Source organism: Erythranthe guttata, chromosome 4 (genome assembly GCF_056151865.1).
Source record: "Erythranthe guttata isolate IM_541 chromosome 4, IM_541, whole genome shotgun sequence".
Classification (NCBI taxonomy): domain Eukaryota; kingdom Viridiplantae; phylum Streptophyta; class Magnoliopsida; order Lamiales; family Phrymaceae; genus Erythranthe; species Erythranthe guttata.
Window position 1 is genome coordinate 12,065,183 of NC_142536.1, and position 21,923 is coordinate 12,087,105.

The window sequence follows — 21,923 nt, forward strand, 5'->3', positions numbered from 1 at the left end:
GGTTTTTAGGTGTTCGCAAAACTGAATTTTGCTTTTGCTTCTCTAAAAATAAGTTGCTTTAAGCTATAATTTTAAAAGCACCCATGTATCTGATTTTTCTATTTAAATTGATTTTACAGTTTTTATGCAAACAACCCCAACTTTTAGAACTAAGCACTTACTATCAACTTAACTCATAATCACTAACTTATGCTTTTAAATAAGCTTTTGCAAACACCACCTAGGTTAGTCGAGATAATAATAATAATAATAATAATAATAATAATAATAATAATAATAATAATAATAATAATAATAATAATAATAATAATAATAATAATAATAATAATAATAATAATAATAATAATAATAATAATAATAATAATAATAATAATAATAATAATAATAAAATAATAACAATAATAATAATAATAATAATAATAATAATAATAATAATAACAATAATAATAATAATAATTATAATAATAATAATTATTATAATAATAATAATAATAATAATAATAATAATAATAATAATAATAATAATAATTATAATAATAATAATAATAATAATAATAATAATAATAATAATAATAATAATAATAATAATAATAATAATAATAATAATAATAATAATAATAATAATAATAATAATAATAATAATAATAATAATAATAATAATAATAATAATAATAATAATAATAATAATAATAATAATAATAATAATAATAATAATAATAATAATAATAATAATAATAATAATAATAATAATAATAATAATAATAATAATAATAATAATAATAATAATAATAATAATAATAATAATAATAATAATAATAATAATAATAATAATAATAATAATAATAATAATAATAATAATAATAATAATAATAATAATAATAATAATAATAATAATAATAATAATAATAATAATAATAATAATAATAATAATAATAATAATAATAATAATAATAATAATAATAATAATAATAATAATAATAATAATAATAATAATAATAATAATAATAATAATAATAATAATAATAATAATAATAATAATAATAATAATAATAATAATAATAATAATAATAATAATAATAATAATAATAATAATAATAATAATAATAATAATAATAATAATAATAATAATAATAATAATAATAATAATAATAATAATAATAATAATAATAATAATAATAATAATAATAATAATAATAATAATAATAATAATAATAATAATAATAATAATAATAATAATAATAATAATAATAATAATAATAATAATAATAATAATAATAATAATAATAATAATAATAATAATAATAATAATAATAATAATAATAATAATAATAATAATAATAATAATAATAATAACAATAACAATAACAATAACAATAATAATAATAATAATAATAATAATAATAATAATAATAATAATAATAATAATAATAATAATAATAATAATAATAATAATAATAATAATAATAATAATAATAATAATAATAATAATAATAATAATAATAATAATAATAATAATAATAATAATAATAATAATAATAATAATAATAATAATAATAATAATAATAATAATAATAATAATAATAATAATAATAATAATAAGAATAATAATAATAATAATAATAATAATAATAATAATAATAATAATAATAATAATAATAATAATAATAATAATAATAATAATAATAATAATAATAATAATAATAATAATAATAATAATAATAATAATAATAATAAATAAGATAAAACAAATTCTAATTTGGAATTGAAATGGGCAAAAAAATTACAAACTATTTATTTTGGGATTATATTAAATGAAACTAATGGATATTACTTGAAAACATTAAAAAAAAGCTTGAGGCAATGGTTAGCGAGGGGCTATCTCAAATAAACGCAAAAATACAATTACTATGAATTAGTGTATTAAAAAAGTCACTATCATTCGACATCAAATTGATTCCATTTAATTTATAAAATAATTGATAGGACAAACAACCAATATAATTATATAACCCTTACAATCTTAATAGTTAAATCAAGTTCTAAAAGAATCAATAAAAAAGAAATAGCAAGACAAAAGTAAATGAAAAATAAAGGAAAAAACGTATTACAAAGAATTATTTAAATTACATGCAGTGTTTTGAAACTTGGACCCGACCGGCCGATTGAACCTATTAAATCGCGAACCATTGACTTGTTCAGTCCGGTTTGACCAGTTGAACCGTAATATCAGAATTCGAGTAAAAATCGGAGGTTTTTTTTCTCCAAAAAATGTATTTTTTTTATAAAAGTAAACAAATGAATTGACCAAAACGACGTCTTTTTACCGTCCTCTTGAACAAAAAAATCAAAAAAAAAAAAAAATTTGAAATCGGTCGACGTGTTACTCTTTATTTTAATTACTATAAGATTTGAATGATTCGGTCTGACGTGGGTGTGTTGATATGTTGTGTGTGTAAAAGAGAAATACGTTTGATTTACATTTTAAATGACAATGAGTACCGAGTTAATGTGTGTGAAAGAAAATATGTTTTATTTACTATAAAAATTAGTGTTAAATACAAAAACACCCTTGTACTATGAACTTTGTATCATATACTGTTGGGTTTCGGGCACGCATACGCAACGGAAAACAAAAATTTAATGTGATTTAAACGACTTTAAAACACACAAGTACATGCCCGACAAATTAAATCAATTAATTGCGTACCTTTGCGCTTCCAGCGAAAATAAACAACAACATTCATGCTAATTATTTAATCGAATTTAAACCAATTAACATGCTCGCGTTTAAACCAAATAGCATGCTCGCAATGATTTAAATCGATTTCACACAATCACATAAAATCATACGAGACAAACATGAATACATATACATAGGTTTAAACGAAATTCAAATCGAAACTAGGGTTTCGATTATTTACCTCTTGAAGCGTGAGGTAGGAGCTTTTAGCAAGTCGAGATTGCTACGGAAACCAATCCGTACAATCGGGGCAGCAGCAGAGCAGCGGCGGATCAGCCACGGCGGCGCGTGAGTTTCACGCGCGGACTTCCGGGGCGGCGCGTGGGGCAGCGTGCGGCTTAGGCTCGTGCGTTGCTCCTCGATTCTTCGATCTACAGTCTTCCTCCTCTCGGATTTCACCTCGTATACTTCGATCTACTAAAACGTGGCACTAGACACGAAGTAGTTAGAATAAAACGGAAGAAAAGAGAAGGAAATACAATACCGAAACAATCGGCCAATGAATGGCCGATTCCGGTGAAGCTCCGGCGACGGCGGCGCGGTGGCCGAGGAGAGAGGGCCGAGAGAGAGAGTGTGTGAGCGGCTAGGGTTAGGGTTTTGTGTTGTTTTTGTGCAAGACCTATAAATCAAGTATTTATATGTCTTGCATAAAACCCTAACGGGCTTAAGTTGGACCGGGCCCAACAGCTTAAGTCCGTTAGTACTTTCACTTGCTCGTCTCTTTTAATTCAATGACCGAAAAATTGCAACGATTACATTTTCGGAATCATTATAATTTCCTCGTCATTACGAGTGCCATCTTTCATTTTCCAACTTTCCAAAAGTGGAAACCCTAGTTCAGTGCACTTTCTAAATTTGGAAACTTCCCGATTTAGAAAGTTCACTAACACGTTCGCCTATTCTTTTCCTTTTCTTATTCTCATTCATAATTCCAAATTACGAATGTTGGACTCAATCATATTGACTTCCAATCATGCAAAGATAAACTATTTTATCTCTGACCGTTTATTCAAAGATCTCATGTGCACGAGCAGTGTGACCCTCGATGGTTCAGGTGTAAGCTAGCCGTGGGCCCACAACCCTTTGTGGTCAAAACTCGTCCCCTTCGAGTTACGATTAAGATGAAGCTCGTTTCACCTCAATCACCCAACGAATCAAGATTGGCGTCTAGCAACTACGCGTCATGATTCCCTAGATACAAATGAAGTGCCTGCAAGAACCTTCAGATATAGTTAACGTACAGTACGGTCCCTTCGATACATATGTCCCGATCGAACTAGAGGCATTGGTTCATCGAGACCTCTTTATATGTTCGATGACGGTGCGATCGTTCCAAGTGTTGTAATCGTCACGTGCATGACTTAGAGAATCGAATTCTCTAATCATCACTTAGTCAGCTCTGGCCAGAGACTTAGAATGATTACAAACTTTCAGAACACACAGGACATCCAAGACTATTCTAGCGATCGAATCCCCGACTACAATGCACAGACCTCCCACTAGATTTCGGACTGCACGAACACTGGCCCTTGGGATGGTCCTCGGTGGAACTCAGAGACAGGTCACGATATAGCTGGTCCTCTAGTGAAGTCACGGTGATGTCTAGGTCATAAGGACTAATGGTGTACAACTATACCATAGATATCTCTACTCGATTATTGGGAACCACTTAGAGATTTCTAGGGTGAGGGAGTTCAGTGAACTCGTCAACTTACGAGCACCCACTTATGCATGCCGATATCACAATACCGTTTACTGATGAGATGCAGTACACATACACTAAGTGCTAGTCTTCTAATGGGAAAGGCCGATATCCTCATTGGTGGCGTAACCCTTCGACTAGGAACACGTTTAACAGTTATAATACTTAAGTAAATATCTCACGATCCTAACGATCAATTACTAGTACTTGTAATAACTGTAAGGACTATATCTATGCTTGTGACAAAGGGACAAAGATATAGAATGCCAAGGTGTTTTATCATTAATACGAATAAAGGTTCGTTTATTACAATAATAAATACGAAAGACCACAGCCACATGTTGGCTTGTTGGTCACCTACTCTAACAATCTCCCACTTGACCTAAAGCCAACTACCCATAAATCGCAATCCCATCGACTCTCGATGTTTCTCATGGACCGATCTCGGTAAAGGCTTCGTGAAGGGGTCTGCAACGTTCTCTTCCGAGGTGACTCGTTCAACCTTAACTTCACCTCTATCAATGATCTCTCGGATCACGTGATACTTCCTCAGAATATGCTTCGACTTCTGATGAGATCGTGGCTCCTTAGCTTGCGCCACGGCTCCGGTGTTATCACAGTACAACGGTACTGGATCACTAGCATCAGGAATGACACCCAACTCTTGGATGAATTTCCTTATCCAAGTCCCCTCTTTTGCAGCTTCGGATGCTGCAATGTATTCCGCTTCGGTAGTGGAATCGGCCGTCGTGCTTTGCTTGGAACTCTTCCAACACACGGCACCACCATTAAGCGTGAATATAAATCCAGAATTCGACTTTGAGTCGTCCACATCCGATTGAAAACTAGAGTCAGTAAAACCCTCTAATTTCAACTCGGCACCCCCATAGACCAAAAATATATCCTTAGTTCTTCGCAAGTACTTGAGGATATCTTTCACGGCTTTCCAGTGAGCCGGGCCGGGGTTAGACTGATATCTGCTTGTGACACTCACAGCATACGCAATATCGGGTCTCGTACATAGCATGCCATACATTATGCTTCCTATAGCAGAAGCATAGGGCGTCCTTTTCATCTCCTCGATTTCACTAGGTGTTTGCTGACACATAGATTTCGAGAGACGAACCCCATGGGACATTGGCAAGAATCCCTTCTTGGATTCTTCCATGCTAAACCGTTTCATAACGGTGTCTATGTACAGGCTTTGGGATAAGCCAAGCATCTTCCTCGCTCTATCTCTATAGATGCGTATTCCTAATACGTAAGATGCTTCTCCCAAATCCTTCATTGAGAAACGTGTGGACAACCATGCTTTCGTTTGCTGTAACATTCCTACGTCATTCCCAATGAGTAGAATGTCATCAACGTAAAGCACTAAAAATATCACTGCCCTCCCACTAACCTTCTTGTATACACAAGGTTCCTCCGGATTCTTCTCAAAATCAAACTCTTTGATAGTTGAGTCGAATCTAATGTTCCAACTACGGGATGCTTGCTTCAATCCATAAATGGATCGCTGGAGCTTGCAAACCTTTTGCTCACTTCCAGAAGATATGAAGCCTTCCGGCTGCGCCATGTAAATTTCTTCCTCAATATCTCCATTAAGGAAGGCGGTCTTCACATCCATTTGCCATATCTCGTAGTCGTACCACGCAGCTATGGCCAGCAAAATCCTAATGGACTTCAGCATCGCGACTGGCGAAAAGGTTTCCTCATAGTCAACACCTTGCCTTTGAGTGTATCCTTTTGCTACCAATCTAGCTTTATAGGTCGATACCTTTCCATCAACTCCAATTTTCTTCTTATAGATCCACTTGCAGCCTATAGGAATAATTCCTTTGGGTGGATCTACCAAGGTCCATACCTTGTTGGAGTACATGGAGTCCATTTCGGATTTCATGGCAGTTAGCCAATGTCCCATGTCCGCATCCGATACGGCCTCATTGTATGTTCTTGGATCTCGTCCAAGATCAACATGATCTTCATCATTTTCGAGGAGGAATAACCTATCCGGCATTTTCCGAACTCTTTCGGATCTACGTACCGTAGGTTCAGGAGGTATATCAGTGGTTTGTTGTATTGGTTCGATTACTTGTTCTTGCGTTTGAACTTCACTTTGTGGTTCTTGAACTACTTCAAGTTCTATCATGCTGCCCTTTCTATCGGATAGAAACTCCCTTTCCAAAAAGGTGGCATTTCTCGAAACAAACGTCTTTGCTTCTTTGACATAGTAGAACTCGTATCCCATCCAGTCTTCGGGATACCCCACAAAATAGCACAAGTCGGATTTACTATCCAACTTATCTCCCACTAATCGCTTCACATAAGCGGGACAACCCCATATCCTAATATGTTTGTAATTGGGTTTCCGGGAATGCCAAAGTTCATAAGGTGTGGATTTAACTGCTTTGGTGTTAACTCTATTCAGCAAATACGCGGCAGTACGAAGTGCATGACCCCACAAGTATGCCGGTAAGTTTGTGACCCCATCATTGATCGAACCATATCTAATAAAGTTCGATTCCGACGTTCGGAGACTCCATTAAGTTGAGGAGTTCCCGGTGGAGTCCATTGGGATTGAATCCCATTTTCTTTTAGATAGTCAATGAACTCGATGCTCAAGTATTCTCCACCACGATCGGATCGCAGCTTCTTAATACTTCGTCCGAGTTGCTTTTCCACTTCGTGTCTAAAATCTTTGAACTTTTCAAATGTTGCAGACTTGTACTTCATCAAGTACACATACCCATACCTAGAATAATCGTCGGTAAAGGTAGCGAAGTAGTTATATCCACCCTTCGCACTAACACTTAGTGGACCACATACGTCTGTATGGATCAAATCCAAAAGACCCTCGGCTCGTTCCATTTTCCCTTTGTAGGGTGACTTGGTCATTTTCCCTTTAAGGCAAGATTCACAAGTTTGTAGTGATTTCACGTCCTCCACAGAGAACAATCCTTCACTGACAAAATCGTTCATCCTTCTTAAAGAGACATGACCTAATCTAGCGTGCCAAAGTTGTGCGGGGTTTTGATCTATCTCCTTACGTTTTGCTGATATAACATTAATAGGTATTTCACTTGGATTTAGTTCATACAAGTTGTTTAATAGTCGTCTTTTGCAAATTAAATTCTCATTCTTTTGTATAATGCAAATCGAATTTCCAAAAACAAAAGTAAAACCTTCAATATCTAATACAGGAATAGAAATAAGGTTTCTAATGAGCGACGGAACAAATAAACAATCGTTCAAAACAATAGGAAAACTAGAATCCAAAACATTTAAGTAAATTGTGCCAATGGCTTCAGCAGCAACTCTTGCTCCATTCCCCATCCTTAGGTAGGTCTCACCCGCTCTAAGTCTTCGACTTCTTGTCATTAGCTGCAAATCATTGCACAAATGTGAGCCACAGCCCGTATCCAATACCCAAGAAGAAGAGTTGACAGACAAATTTACGTCAATGAAATACGTACCCTTTTCAGAACCTTTCTGCTTTAGGTAAGCCTTGCAGTTGCGGCGCCAATGTCCTTTCTTTCCACAGTGATGGCAAGCATCATCAACTTGTTTGCTAACCTTTGCCTTGGGGCCCCCACTACCTTCACCCACTTCGAACTTGCTGTTAGGGAAGGGAACTCTTTCCTTTCTCTTCTTTTGGAAAGAACTCTTCTTTCCAGAAGTAGCAGCAATGAGAACAGACTTCTCTTTCTTAATGGTGGACTCGAAGCTGACCAACATGTTCATTAACTCATCCAAGGGAGGATCTAGTTTGTTCATGTTGAAGTTCACTATGAACGATTCATAGGAACTAGGAAGAGACAACAGGATCAAATCCAACGAGAGCTCGGCCGGGAGGGTGACATCAAGATTCACTAGCTTTTCAAGGAGAGTGATCATTTTGAGACAGTGCTCGTGGACCGAAGTCCCTTCGCGCAGTCTCGCTGTGATCAACTCCTTTGTAGCAGCGTACCTCGATGCCCTAATATTCTCACTGTACATGCTATCGAGATGAGCCTTTATATCGAAAGCATGCAAGTGAGACTCATATTTCCTCGCAAGCGCGGGCTCCATGGCGGCTATCATATAGCACCTAGCATGAGTGTCATCTTTCTTCCAAACTTCATAAGTTTCCTTTTCAGCATCAGTCGCTGTGGCAGGTATTGTGGCGGGAAGTCTCTCGTTCAAAACATAGAGACGCCCCTCAACGGTTAGTACAAGCTTAAGACTACGCAACCAATCTAGGTAATTAGGGCCATTGAGTTTATTGTCGAGGATTGACATTATGGGATTCTTAGACATGATTATCTGAGACATATAGAGAAGAGGATTATTAGAGATTCGCGTTAAATGATTGTTACAATTAAATGTTTGGACTTGTGTTATTTAATTGTTCTCCCACTAATTTTATCGAGTTCCACTTCCCTCTAGTAGACAAACGAGAAAACTGATTTTTCTTAATGGGCTTTAGGTCCAATAGACAAATATAACCCGTAGTTAATCTAGCCCGATTATATTTGCCCAAAGGTAGATCACAATCAATCATATCCACAATATGACCCTAAATTAATTTTCCTCACACTTGATAATGACCTAAGTTAATCTCGCGAATATCAAAATCGTCGTGTGTCAAGTCTAACCTACCAATCAAAGATGCTCATAGAACTTGATTATGCCAAACTAATGCAGTCCCTAGTTAATCTAGCCGACCACGTTAATCCAACATAACCCTTTTCTACGGCTACCTTCATCATTATGTCAATTGAATTACAGCTTACTCTACCATAGCACTCCCCGCTAACACGGCTTACTGCACTATAGTAAAGGGCTACACATAATCCAACCGTTGGCAGAAGGAAAGAAATAACTCAACAGATTGGGTTTTTCTTTATAGCTTGAAATGATTCTTAATTAAAAGAATGAGGGATTTTATTAAAATGTTTTATCTCATCAGAAGGTTTGGATTGGTCTATGTGATTCCTACATCTATGTTCTCTAAAGGTATATGGAAGCGCATATTGTCCTAAGAGGAACATACGACCTAACTACATAATTAATTACATTAATTAATTATCGGGTTTTTCAAAATAATTATAGAACCTCAACTAGCATAAATCATTCAAATAATGTTGAGGTACTATAAATTAAGTTGAACTTATAATCAATATTATATATGTGTTCTATTAATTGAAATCAATTTAACAATTTAAATTAATTAATTAATCTAACACCTATTTACTAAAATAGATGATTGTCGATCCAATTATCTAATTGGGATTAATTGAAAATAATTTTCCAAAAATTAAAATCAATTTGTTTTAAGTTTAATTTTAGAAATCTGAATTTTTTTTTTTTTTTTTTTTTTTTTTTTTTTTTTTTTTAGTGGACCGGTTCGGCCCAACCGGTCTGACCGGTTCGGACCGAAGCGGTCCGGTTTTGCCCGGTCCAGCTGACCCAAATCAGTGGGCCGGGTCAGTCGGACCGAGAACCGGTCTGACCGACCCGAATCCACGTGGATTCGGTCAACTAGATCGCACACAACCATCGAACCGGCCGGTTCGACCGGTTCGATCCGAACATTTAAAAAAACGACATTTTTAAAACAATTTCAGATCCGATTTTCCAATTTTAAACAATTTTAAAGCTGGAAAAATTCTAAACAATATTTCAAAAATATTTTAAACTTACGAAAACTCCCAATTACATAATACGACAATCACTACTTTAATAAATCGAACATGCATAAAATCATAGCATATAAATACGAACGCAATTAATTGCGCAACGAGCTCTGATACCACTGTTGGGTTTCGGGCACGCATACGCAGCGGAAAACAAAAATTTAATGTGATTTAAACGACTTTAAAACACACAAGTACATGCCCGACAAATTAAATCAATTAATTGCGTACCTTTGCGCTTCCAGCGAAAATAAACAACAACATTCATGCTAATTATTTAATCGAATTTAAACCAATTAACATGCTCGCGTTTAAACCAAATAGCATGCTCGCAATGATTTAAATCGATTTCACACAATCACATAAAATCATACGAGACAAACATGAATACATATACATAGGTTTAAACGAAATTCAAATCGAAACTAGGGTTTCGATTATTTACCTCTTGAAGCGTGAGGTAGGAGCGTTTAGCAAGTCGAGATTGCTACGGAAACCAATCCGTACAATCGGGGCAGCAGCAGAGCAGCGGCAGCAGCGGCGGATCAGCCACGGCGGCGCGTGAGTTTCACGCGCGGACTTCCGGGGCGGCGCGTGGGGCAGCGTGCGGCTTAGGCTCGTGCGTTGCTCCTCGATTCTTCGATCTACAGTCTTCCTCCTCTCGGATTTCACCTCGTATACTTCGATCTACTAAAACGTGGCACTAGACACGAAGTAGTTAGAATAAAACGGAAGAAAAGAGAAGGAAATACAATACCGAAACAATCGGCCAATGAATGGCCGATTCCGGTGAAGCTCCGGCGACGGCGGCGCGGTGGCCGAGGAGAGAGGGCCGAGAGAGAGAGTGTGTGAGCGGCTAGGGTTAGGGTTTTGTGTTGTTTTTGTGCAAGACCTATAAATCAAGTATTTATATGTCTTGCATAAAACCCTAACGGGCTTAAGTTGGACCGGGCCCAACAGCTTAAGTCCGTTAGTACTTTCACTTGCTCGTCTCTTTTAATTCAATGACCGAAAAATTGCAACGATTACATTTTCGGAATCATTATAATTTCCTCGTCATTACGAGTGCCATCTTTCATTTTCCAACTTTCCAAAAGTGGAAACCCTAGTTCAGTGCACTTTCTAAATTTGGAAACTTCCCGATTTAGAAAGTTCACTAACACGTTCGCCTATTCTTTTCCTTTTCTTATTCTCATTCATAATTCCAAATTACGAATGTTGGACTCAATCATATTGACTTCCAATCATGCAAAGATAAACTATTTTATCTCTGACCGTTTATTCAAAGATCTCATGTGCACGAGCAGTGTGACCCTCGATGGTTCAGGTGTAAGCTAGCCGTGGGCCCACAACCCTTTGTGGTCAAAACTCGTCCCCTTCGAGTTACGATTAAGATGAAGCTCGTTTCACCTCAATCACCCAACGAATCAAGATTGGCGTCTAGCAACTACGCGTCATGATTCCCTAGATACAAATGAAGTGCCTGCAAGAACCTTCAGATATAGTTAACGTACAGTACGGTCCCTTCGATACATATGTCCCGATCGAACTAGAGGCATTGGTTCATCGAGACCTCTTTATATGTTCGATGACGGTGCGATCGTTCCAAGTGTTGTAATCGTCACGTGCATGACTTAGAGAATCGAATTCTCTAATCATCACTTAGTCAGCTCTGGCCAGAGACTTAGAATGATTACAAACTTTCAGAACACACAGGACATCCAAGACTATTCTAGCGATCGAATCCCCGACTACAATGCACAGACCTCCCACTAGATTTCGGACTGCACGAACACTGGCCCTTGGGATGGTCCTCGGTGGAACTCAGAGACAGGTCACGATATAGCTGGTCCTCTAGTGAAGTCACGGTGATGTCTAGGTCATAAGGACTAATGGTGTACAACTATACCATAGATATCTCTACTCGATTATTGGGAACCACTTAGAGATTTCTAGGGTGAGGGAGTTCAGTGAACTCGTCAACTTACGAGCACCCACTTATGCATGCCGATATCACAATACCGTTTACTGATGAGATGCAGTACACATACACTAAGTGCTAGTCTTCTAATGGGAAAGGCCGATATCCTCATTGGTGGCGTAACCCTTCGACTAGGAACACGTTTAACAGTTATAATACTTAAGTAAATATCTCACGATCCTAACGATCAATTACTAGTACTTGTAATAACTGTAAGGACTATATCTATGCTTGTGACAAAGGGACAAAGATATAGAATGCCAAGGTGTTTTATCATTAATACGAATAAAGGTTCGTTTATTACAATAATAAATACGAAAGACCACAGCCACATGTTGGCTTGTTGGTCACCTACTCTAACATATACCTCATGTACTACACATAAATACAAAACCCCCCCTCACATTACATTTTTTCCAAAATATGATGAAAATACCCCTACTCAAGCATATATATTGATGATGCTAAATACTTAGATCACCTGGGATAGTGTGGTAAACGAGTTGGGAGAGGAAAGCGGATCAGTAGCGTGTCAATTAGATGGTCCTGAGGTTCCTGCGAAATTAACACACGTGAACTAAGTGGGGGGTTGATCCGGCGGAAACCCCTCCGACCCTCAAGTATGATGTACGGATCGTGGAGATAGTAGAGAGAATATGTGCTCTAGAATATTTGTGAATAATGGAACGTACCTTAACAAATGAGTAAAAACCTCTATTTATATGTCGTTGATTGGGTTGGGTTTACTTTGTTGGGCTCAAGCCTTATTTTGAAGGTGTTTGGGCTTTCGTGTAGCGGACACAATTATTAGATAAATTGTGGGTCCATTGGATCGGCCAAATTAGGTATATCAGTAAGCCCCCCAACTCTCGAGTCGAGACGGGAGACTTGTCGAATGGGTTCCGGATCGTGTCGAGAGTTAAATGTGCCGTGGTTTTGTGGTAGAGTAGAATATATCCCCGGTTGAGTGGTTGAGTATTTTTGTCGGAAAAATATATTAATCATGGTTAACTCGGGTAAATTGAAATCTTTGCGTATCAAATTTCGAGATCCGGTTAGGAGGGGCGAGATGCCTTTCGATACTGTGGGTATGGAGTGCGAGAAGCTGGTAGTATCGGATGTGGAGGCTATTATGCAGATCGAAGGGAGAAGAGGGGTGGCTGGTGTCGGTGGCGGCTCGGCTGGGTTCCTTGGCTTGGACCGAGCCGTCAGCAGCCAACGCATGGGTGAGGGCGCGCGCCCCGAGGAGACGGTTGAGCCGAGTGGGAAAGTGGAGCCGGCGGCTTGCAGGGCGACCGAGGAGAGGAGAGAGAGGGAGGGCGCGCGTCAGGCTCGTTAATTGATGGACGTTCGCGCGCATTAGGCACAGTACCCGAGAGACGCGTGCGCGTCGAGCGTGGAGAGGAAGAGACGCGCGCGCGCGTTGGGCGTGCGAGAATGCGCGAGCGCGTTTGGTGCGTGCACGGTAGGTGGGGCGCGCGTGGCTGGGGAGCGGTTGAAACGACGCGCGCGTCAGGCGCGCTTGCCAATGGCAATGCGCGCGCGTTTCTGGGCAGTAGGGCTGCATCGCGTGGCAGCACGTATGGGGAGGGGAGATCTGCGCGTGGGGGCGCGTCTGGGGGGGGGGGGGGGGGGGTTCGAGCGCATGGCGGTGCATCGGGAGCCCTTTTTTGGCGCTCGTCGCGCGAGAGTGATGGGAGAGCTGACGAGCGTTTTGATGCGGTTGATGATTTGAATGGGATGAGTTTTCAATGGCGAGAGACTATTGATTCTTGGAGTGATGACGTGGGACCGAGCGTTAATGTTTTGGAGCAAGTGGTCGGGGTTGGTACCAGTAGACATCGATATGGACGTCAAGTCGTTGATTTTGGGAGTGAATGTGACGAGTCAGATCAATCGAGTTCGTCGAGTGAGCCTGCGGGATCAAATGGTGAAGTGGGAGCGATGCTTGAAGTGGAAGATGATATTTCGCTTGATGATGTTGAGATGGATACGAGGAGGTAAAAGAAGACTAAGCCATTGAGTCTGAGTTAGTTGACGTTGATAGTACATTGACTGTGGAGCATTTGTGGACTATTCATCGGTTGGTTGGAGTGCCAAGGAATATTGAGATTCTTTTGCCTCAGAAGGGCGAGCGTTTATAGTCGCCACCTATGGGGTTTCATACACTTTATTTGGCGTATTTGACGTGCACTTCTCAGATCATTCCACATCCGATTTTGTTGAAGATTTGTGATGAGTTTAAGATAGGGTATAGTCAGCTGTCTCCGACTGTGGTTCTTACTTTTGAGGCGTTTCACCATAGGGTGTCGGAAGTGGGGTTGCCTAGTAGTGTCAATTTGTTCAAGGCGTTGTTTACGTTGCATCGACCGAATAACTTACCCTTCTTTTGTGCTCATCCGCGGGTTCCCTACAAGTTTTTGAAGAGCGTGAAGTTGTCGTGGGGAGATTGGAAGTCCCGTTTCTTTTATGTGAAGATCTCCATCTTTTGACGTCCCCTTAATTTGGAACCCCACGTGTGAGAATTTCAAGATTACCGAGAATATGGCTAAGAGGATCAGAGAGTTTGGGTTGTGTGGTGTGAAATTTAATCCGAAACGTTTGATCTCGGATGGTCAGCTACGCATATCCTTTTGTTTTATCAAATGTTTTTTTTAATTTCAATTTTTTTGATGTGCTATTCTTCGGTTTTATTTATCTTTTGTCTTTACTTTCTCAGGTGATTGTATCTACTTTGCGGCGATTCGAGTTAAGGCGAATGGCGCTTCAAAGAAGTCTTTGAAAAAGGCTCCCTTGAATTGGGGATGGTCAACTGGTGGCATGCCTCGAGAGATGGTTCCTGTGGCAACTCCTCGAGTGAGTGAAGACGACCGTAGTTATGATGGTGAATTGGAGGTGTGCAATCCCATGAACGGAATTGGTAAGGAAAAGACAGTGGATACCGAGCACGTAGCTGCACCGAAGCATCCTCGGGTAGATCCGGAGGTACCTTATGCGTTCCATGGTGGGGCAGAGAAGCAGTTGTTTACTTTTGGGGTGAATCGCGAGGGGAAAGAGTCCTATTGAGATGTGTCGGACCGTAGTCTGGCGATGTTGAGTACCGAGGGTTTTGTTCGAGACTATGATCGTGCTCGGATATCCGGTAAGGGTTCTTCTCACATGCTTGAGTTGGCTGGCGGAGACTTATGCCGGGTGAGTGTTTGTTGTAAGACAAAGTTTTATTCTTATTTCTTTTTTTTTTTTTGCTTGTGGAACCAATTTTTGTTGTTTTGATATAGGCGCTAGCTACTTGGAGGTTCCTCATGGAGCAAGATGAGAAAGCAGAGGCTAGGAAAGAGGAGGAGCAGGCTCACTTGAAAGCGCATGAAGAGGAGCTTCGAGGCTAGTTAGAGATAGCGCAGTCTGATCTCGCTTAGAGGACGAGGAGCTTGCTCAGCAGACGAAGGAGCTTGAAGTTAGTAGAGGTGAGGCGAAGGCCTATAAGGACGAGGCTGAGAAGTTGGACAAGTGCTACGATTTCTCGCGTCGTCGGGAGGTGCTGCTTATAGGGAGTCCATCGTGGAGGAGACCGAACGTAGCTTCCGAGGTAGTGCAGCCTGCCGTGCTATGATTGAGGAACGTGCTTTGGCTGCTGTCTACATGCCATAGTTCGCACTTGTCAAAAATATCTTCGCGAGGTGGGTGGAATTAGTGTGAGGGTCATTCGAGGAATGGAGCCCGATATTCCCGATGAGGGAGAGGAGGTGGAGGATGTCAATGAGATGGGCACTGAGCTTGTGGTGTTGGGAATCGGGCACATGTACGCAGCGGAAAACAATAATTTTATATGAAAAACGCGCTTTAATTCATATACACATGCCCAACATGTTTAAGCAATTAATTACGTACCTTAACGCTTCCAACGAAAATTAAAAGGAGCATGCATATTAATTCGATAATTAAAAACATATAACATACTCGCAAGGAAACGTAATATACATACAAATAATTTCACGAAAAACGATCAAGTAAAACATACAAAATCAATTTCAAGAAAAACATATAACGTGCAATTTAATCTAAGTAAATTAAACCTTATATCTAACGGATTCGAAAGATTACCTCTTGAAGCGTGAGGCGAACTATCGGATCGAAGCAAACTGCCACGGAAACCAATCTGTGCAGTCGGGAAGAGCAGCGGCGACAGACGCGGTCCTAGATGGCGGCGCGTGAGATTCACGCGCTGTCTTCAGGCGGCGCGTGCGACGATGATTCGGCAGCGGCTTCTCGGCAATTCGACTCCTTTGTCTTCCTCCTCTCGGATTTCACCTCGTATACTGAGATCTACTAAATACGTGGCACTAGACACGCAAAAGTAAGAATAGATGGAAGAAAAAGACAAAAGGAAATAAGCTACCAAAAGCAATCGGCGCGTGAGGCGGATTCCGGCGACGAGCGACGGTGGTGGCCTGGCGACGGCCACGAGTAATGGAGTCTTCTTCTTTGTATCCTCTGTAATCTTGGTTTCTCGAGGATTTTTACAGGTTGGATCAAAGAATGCTTATCAACTACATCCTTCTCTTTCCTGATCAATGGTGCCCCTTTTGGCAATTTGACTCCTAGTAGAGGGATTCGATAAGGAGACCCCTAATCACCCTTTCTTTTTGTTACTTATAATGAGCTCCTTTCTAGATTTCTTTCATTTGCAGAACATAATGGTCATTTTAAAGGTGTAAAGATATCTAGAATATTCCCTACTATTTTCCATTTACTTTTTGCTGATGACTTGATGGTTTTTTGTAGGGAAAATGTTGAGGATGCATCTTGCATTAAACAGATCCTTGACTTGTTCTCTGAGTGGTCAAGTCAGCATGAAAGCATGCTAAAAAATCACAAATGCACTTCAGCAATAATACATGCCCACAAGACAAAATGGAAATCCTTAATATTTTGGGTTTTAAGGAATGCAACCACAAATCAAAGCACCTGGATTACCATTCTGTAATCAGGAATCAAGGAAGATTGCCTTTAATGAATTAATGAGTAAGATCAATTCCCATCTCAGTGGTTGGAGAGAAAACAACCTTTCACAAGCTGGAAGGTCTATTATGATCAAAGCAGTGGCTCATGCTCTCCCATTCTATATCATGTCCACCACTCTTATTCCCCTCAGCATTTGCAATACTCTTGATGCAAACTTCAAAAAGTTTTGGTGGGGTCAAAACTCAAATGGAAATTCTCTCATGCTTAAATATTGGGACTCAATTTGCAAGCCAAAATCACTGGATGTGCTTGGCTTCAGAAGAACGGCAGATTCGAATAGATCACTCTTCTCCAAAATTGTTTGGTCCATGGCTTCTCTGAGTAACAAGATTAGGGGGTTAACCTAATTGCAGCAAAATATATGAGAAGGAAGTTTTATCTTTGTTAAGTGTATATTTTTATACTTTATCGTACCTTTTTATTTGAGCTTTTGGTGTGATTTAACGATAATTGGTGCCTAAAAAGTTGATTTATGGTATTCTAGGTAAAAATTGATGGATTGGAAAAGTTTGGGGTCAAAACTACAATTTTGAAGAAAATATGGGCCAAAAGTGAAATAATCAAAAATATGCTGAAATTGGCTGAAAACAGGCCCGCACGGCCGTGCCAAAATTAGCCTATTTTTGGCACGGCCGTGCCAAATGCTGAAATTGGGCAGAAGGTTCGGCGATTCTCGCGCGGCCGTGCGAGAATTGCACTGATTTTCGCGCGGTCGTGCCAACACACGCTGGACACAATTTTGAACTTTTAATCACACAAGGAAACCTAAAATCATCTACCAAGTTGGGACATCTATATAAGGGCAAACCAAGCACGAATTAGAGGACTTTTGACACAACCTTGGAGCAAGAGGAGCGAGAGAACGAAGAATTGAAGACGGAGAATTGACAACTCTTTATCACAATTCTTCTTTTATCTATCTTTTCTTAATTTTTCTTTTTATGTTTTTATTTTGTTTATCATAAGAATTACGCGTAGATAAGTTTTTAATCTAGGATTTTGTCGGAACCCTATGTGGGGATGGTGAATCCGTTTTCTTGAGATTATGCAATTATGATTTTATGATTATTTCTTATACTTGTTATGATTGTTAGTGCATGAACTTGATCAATTTATGTGCTTTATCTGTGATTATTGGGATTGACTCGATAGAGCTATTTTGATAATTAGACGGTAAGTATAAGAACCTTCGAGTAGTTTTCACCGGATGAGTGTGTCAATTGCATGTGGTTTCGTAGACATACAGATATCACCTTAGGTAGCCAATTACGAGACTTGTTAGTTAATGCTTTATTCATAATTTGTTTGCATAGACATATAGTGAACCGTTTATGAATAATAGACTCATAATACACGCGACAGCGGGTTATGAGTAAATTAGTGTCTCGGGTTAATAATCATGAATCATATATTTCATAATTGAGGGGTTTTGGGTGAGCAATTCTTGCATAGGGGGAAGATAAAATCCTAGGTCCGTTTTTATTGATATTTTGTCGTGTTTATTTGCTTTCTTTATTAGTTTAATTATTTAGTTGATTAAATTTGACAACTTTGCGTAGGCTGGATAAAAATCATAATTGTTAGAATTTGGTACTTAGTATTAGATAATTTGCGTATTCCCTGTGGGATCGACATCCGACTCTCACGAGTCCACTTTTACTACTTGTTTGCGATACGTGCACTTGCGTGTTAGGTATTTAGCACCCAACAAGTTTTTGGCGCCGTTGCCGGGGATTACGGCTAAATTATCTATTTATTCTAATATCAAATTTGAGCAATTTTTCTTACTTCAGCCATTTTTATTTTTATTTTTTTTTTATTTTTTTTTTTTATTTTTTTTTTTGTTTTTGTTACATGTCTGGTTACAATATTGGGGCACCTGAAACGGGATATGAATGGCTTTCATCTGACGAATACCTCCAAAACACCTATGATATGCCTCCGCTTTGTTCCACATGTGGTGGAAATCATTATTCCGATGAATGTTGGGGATCACCAAAAGCGACAAATTTCGTCGAAATTACCAACGGAAGTTATTGGAACACTTACACCAACACATACGAGCAAAGTTTTCAGGACCAAGATTTGAACGAGTTTCAACATAGAGAGCCACAATTCGATGATCTTCAAAATTATTATCCATTGCAGCAACAAACCACTAATGACCAACCTGATTTGGTATCCATCATTGGCGAATTCATGAAGTCCACTCAAGCATCATTTCGAAACATGGAGATAAAACTGGAAGAGATGACGCTCAAATTAAAATCTGAGTCTCTTGAAAATATTCCAGACGAAATCGGCAATGATTACATCAAAGAAAATTCGGGTGAAGCCTGCGGTGAGAAAAATCTTCCATGTCCAGAAAATAGTGTCGATATGAGAGAAATTGAAATTACGAAGACACTTGAGCATGATGAATCTGAGAAGGCAATCGAGCTAAACCACGAAGATGCCTCAGAACAAGAGAAGAATGAGATGGATGTAATGATTGAAGATATTCTAGTTGTGGACCCTGTCGTTGATCTAAATGTAGATTTGAAGGCATCAATAGAGGTTGATGAGAAGACGAATGTGTTTGAAGTGGAGGTTATACGCGGACGTGAGGTTTTTGTGTACCGATTTGAGGGAGCGGGTGATGAAGATCCCATCTTAGCTTCGTACCGATTGATTACAACCAAGAAAGACTACAAGTTAAGGTGGACCCTGATATATTGCAATGTTATCCATGCCTTAGTTGCAATTGAAGTGATAGAGCTCATGGATGGATGCGCAATCTACAAGGCTTTGGATTGGACATAACAGTTTTAAGAAGCAAAGTCTGGCTGAAGACTTAAAACTTAGCGCTTCTCGGGAGGCAACCCAAGCATTTATCGATTTTCGTATTTTTATTATTTTTATTTTCTTAGGATTTTAGCATACGCAAACTAATAATTTAATCTTGTTTTAATTTTTAGGTCGAAAATCAAACACTAAGGGATCAGACGTTAAATGTGGATTAAACGAACATCAAAGAGTGCATCCCGGAGAAGGACCTTCCGACTAATCAGGTGTATTCTATCCTTGAACTTTGTTCTAATTACATTGAGGGCAATGTAAATTTTAAGTTTGGGGGTGGAAAATTACTTGTTTTTATGTGCTTTAATTTTTTAGTTTGCATGCCTTAGGTTTTTTTTTATTTGAGTTATTTTATTTTAGTTATTTCTTTAAAAAAAAAAAAAATTGCTTGAGATAAATGCTTCGATGAATCATGATGATGAAAGATGGTCGATGTTTAATGATGAAATTGCTTGTTTTATCTTGATTTTGATCGAATTTTGGTGAGCTTTTGATTCAAAGTGTGGTAAGAAGGAGTCATTGTTAGGAATCTCGAATTATGCGTTGTTTTGGTTGAAAGTTTTGTGTTTTAAAATTTGAGTTAATTTATGTTATATCATATGCTATTCGGTTTTAGAACTTGTCTTATGAATTTACAAAGTGAAATATTAAATTGTTGAGCAATTTGGGAAGTGATTTGGGCCATCTTTGAACCGTTTGAGCCTTTCAAGCCTACCTTTAAATTTTTATCATTCGAACCTTGATTGAGCCTTGGAGAAACGGTGTTCTTTCTTTTAGCCAATTTGTATAAGGTAGAATAAGTGGAGATTTTTGAAAAATTAACCCTTGGAGTTCGGTCGAAAAAAAATTTTATAAGGTCCTTCTTCTTCTAAAAAAAAAAAAAAAGAAAAGAAAAGAAAAAAAAAATATATATATAAAAAAAAAAAAAAAAAAAAAAGAGAGAAAGAGAAAGAAGAAGAAGAGATTAGAAGGGTAAGTAAGGACTAGTTGTTGAATTATTTTGAAAGCTCGATCCATTGTCTTAAGAGCAAAAGTGGAGACTTTTGAACTCTTAAGAATCGAGTTTATTAAAGTCCTTAGAGGTGAATTCATTGTTTCAAACGCCTATCTTTCAAAATTTGGCGTAATCACCTCAATTCATGAAGCATAGCCACATACATATACCCATATTTCCTACCTCGAACCAAAAAGCCCAACATTTGAAAGCCAAAAAGTCCCAATGATCCCAATAGCTCAATTATTTGATACTAGCCGAGTAGAGAAATTTGGTGAGTCTTTGGAGTTGAATATTATTATGTAAGTATAAATTTTCTCCATTTTTAATTTGCAAATATGGGATACTTGAAGCGATAGCATGGTTTGTGGGTTTTAGCAATGGTGAGTGAATACGTATCTTTGAATTACGAGCTTGTAAATTTTTGAGAATTGTCATGATAATTGCAAGTTCTGAAAAAATGAAAGTTGACCATTAATCTATGTGATGAGAGGCATTTGTTGAGAGTGTTGCTGTGAGAGTTGCTAGTTTTTGCTTGAGGACAAACAAAATATCAAGTTTGGGGGTGTGTTAAGTGTATATTTTTATACTTTATCGTACCTTTCTATTTGAGCTTTTGGTGTGATTTAACGATAATTGGTGCCTAAAAAGTTGATTTATGGTATTCTAGGTAAAAATTGATGGATTGGAAAAGTTTGGGGTCAAAACTACAATTTTGAAGAAAATATGGGCCAAAAGTGAAATAATCAAAAATATGCTGAAATTGGCTGAAAACAGGCCCGCACGGCCGTGCCAAAATTAGCCTATTTTTGGCACGGCCGTGCCAAATGCTGAAATTGGGCAGAAGGTTCGGCGATTCTCGTGCGGCCGTGCGAGAATTGCACTGATTTTCGCGCGGCCGTGCCAACACACGCTGGACACAATTTTGGACTTTTAATCACACAAGGAAACCTAAAATCATCTACCAAGTT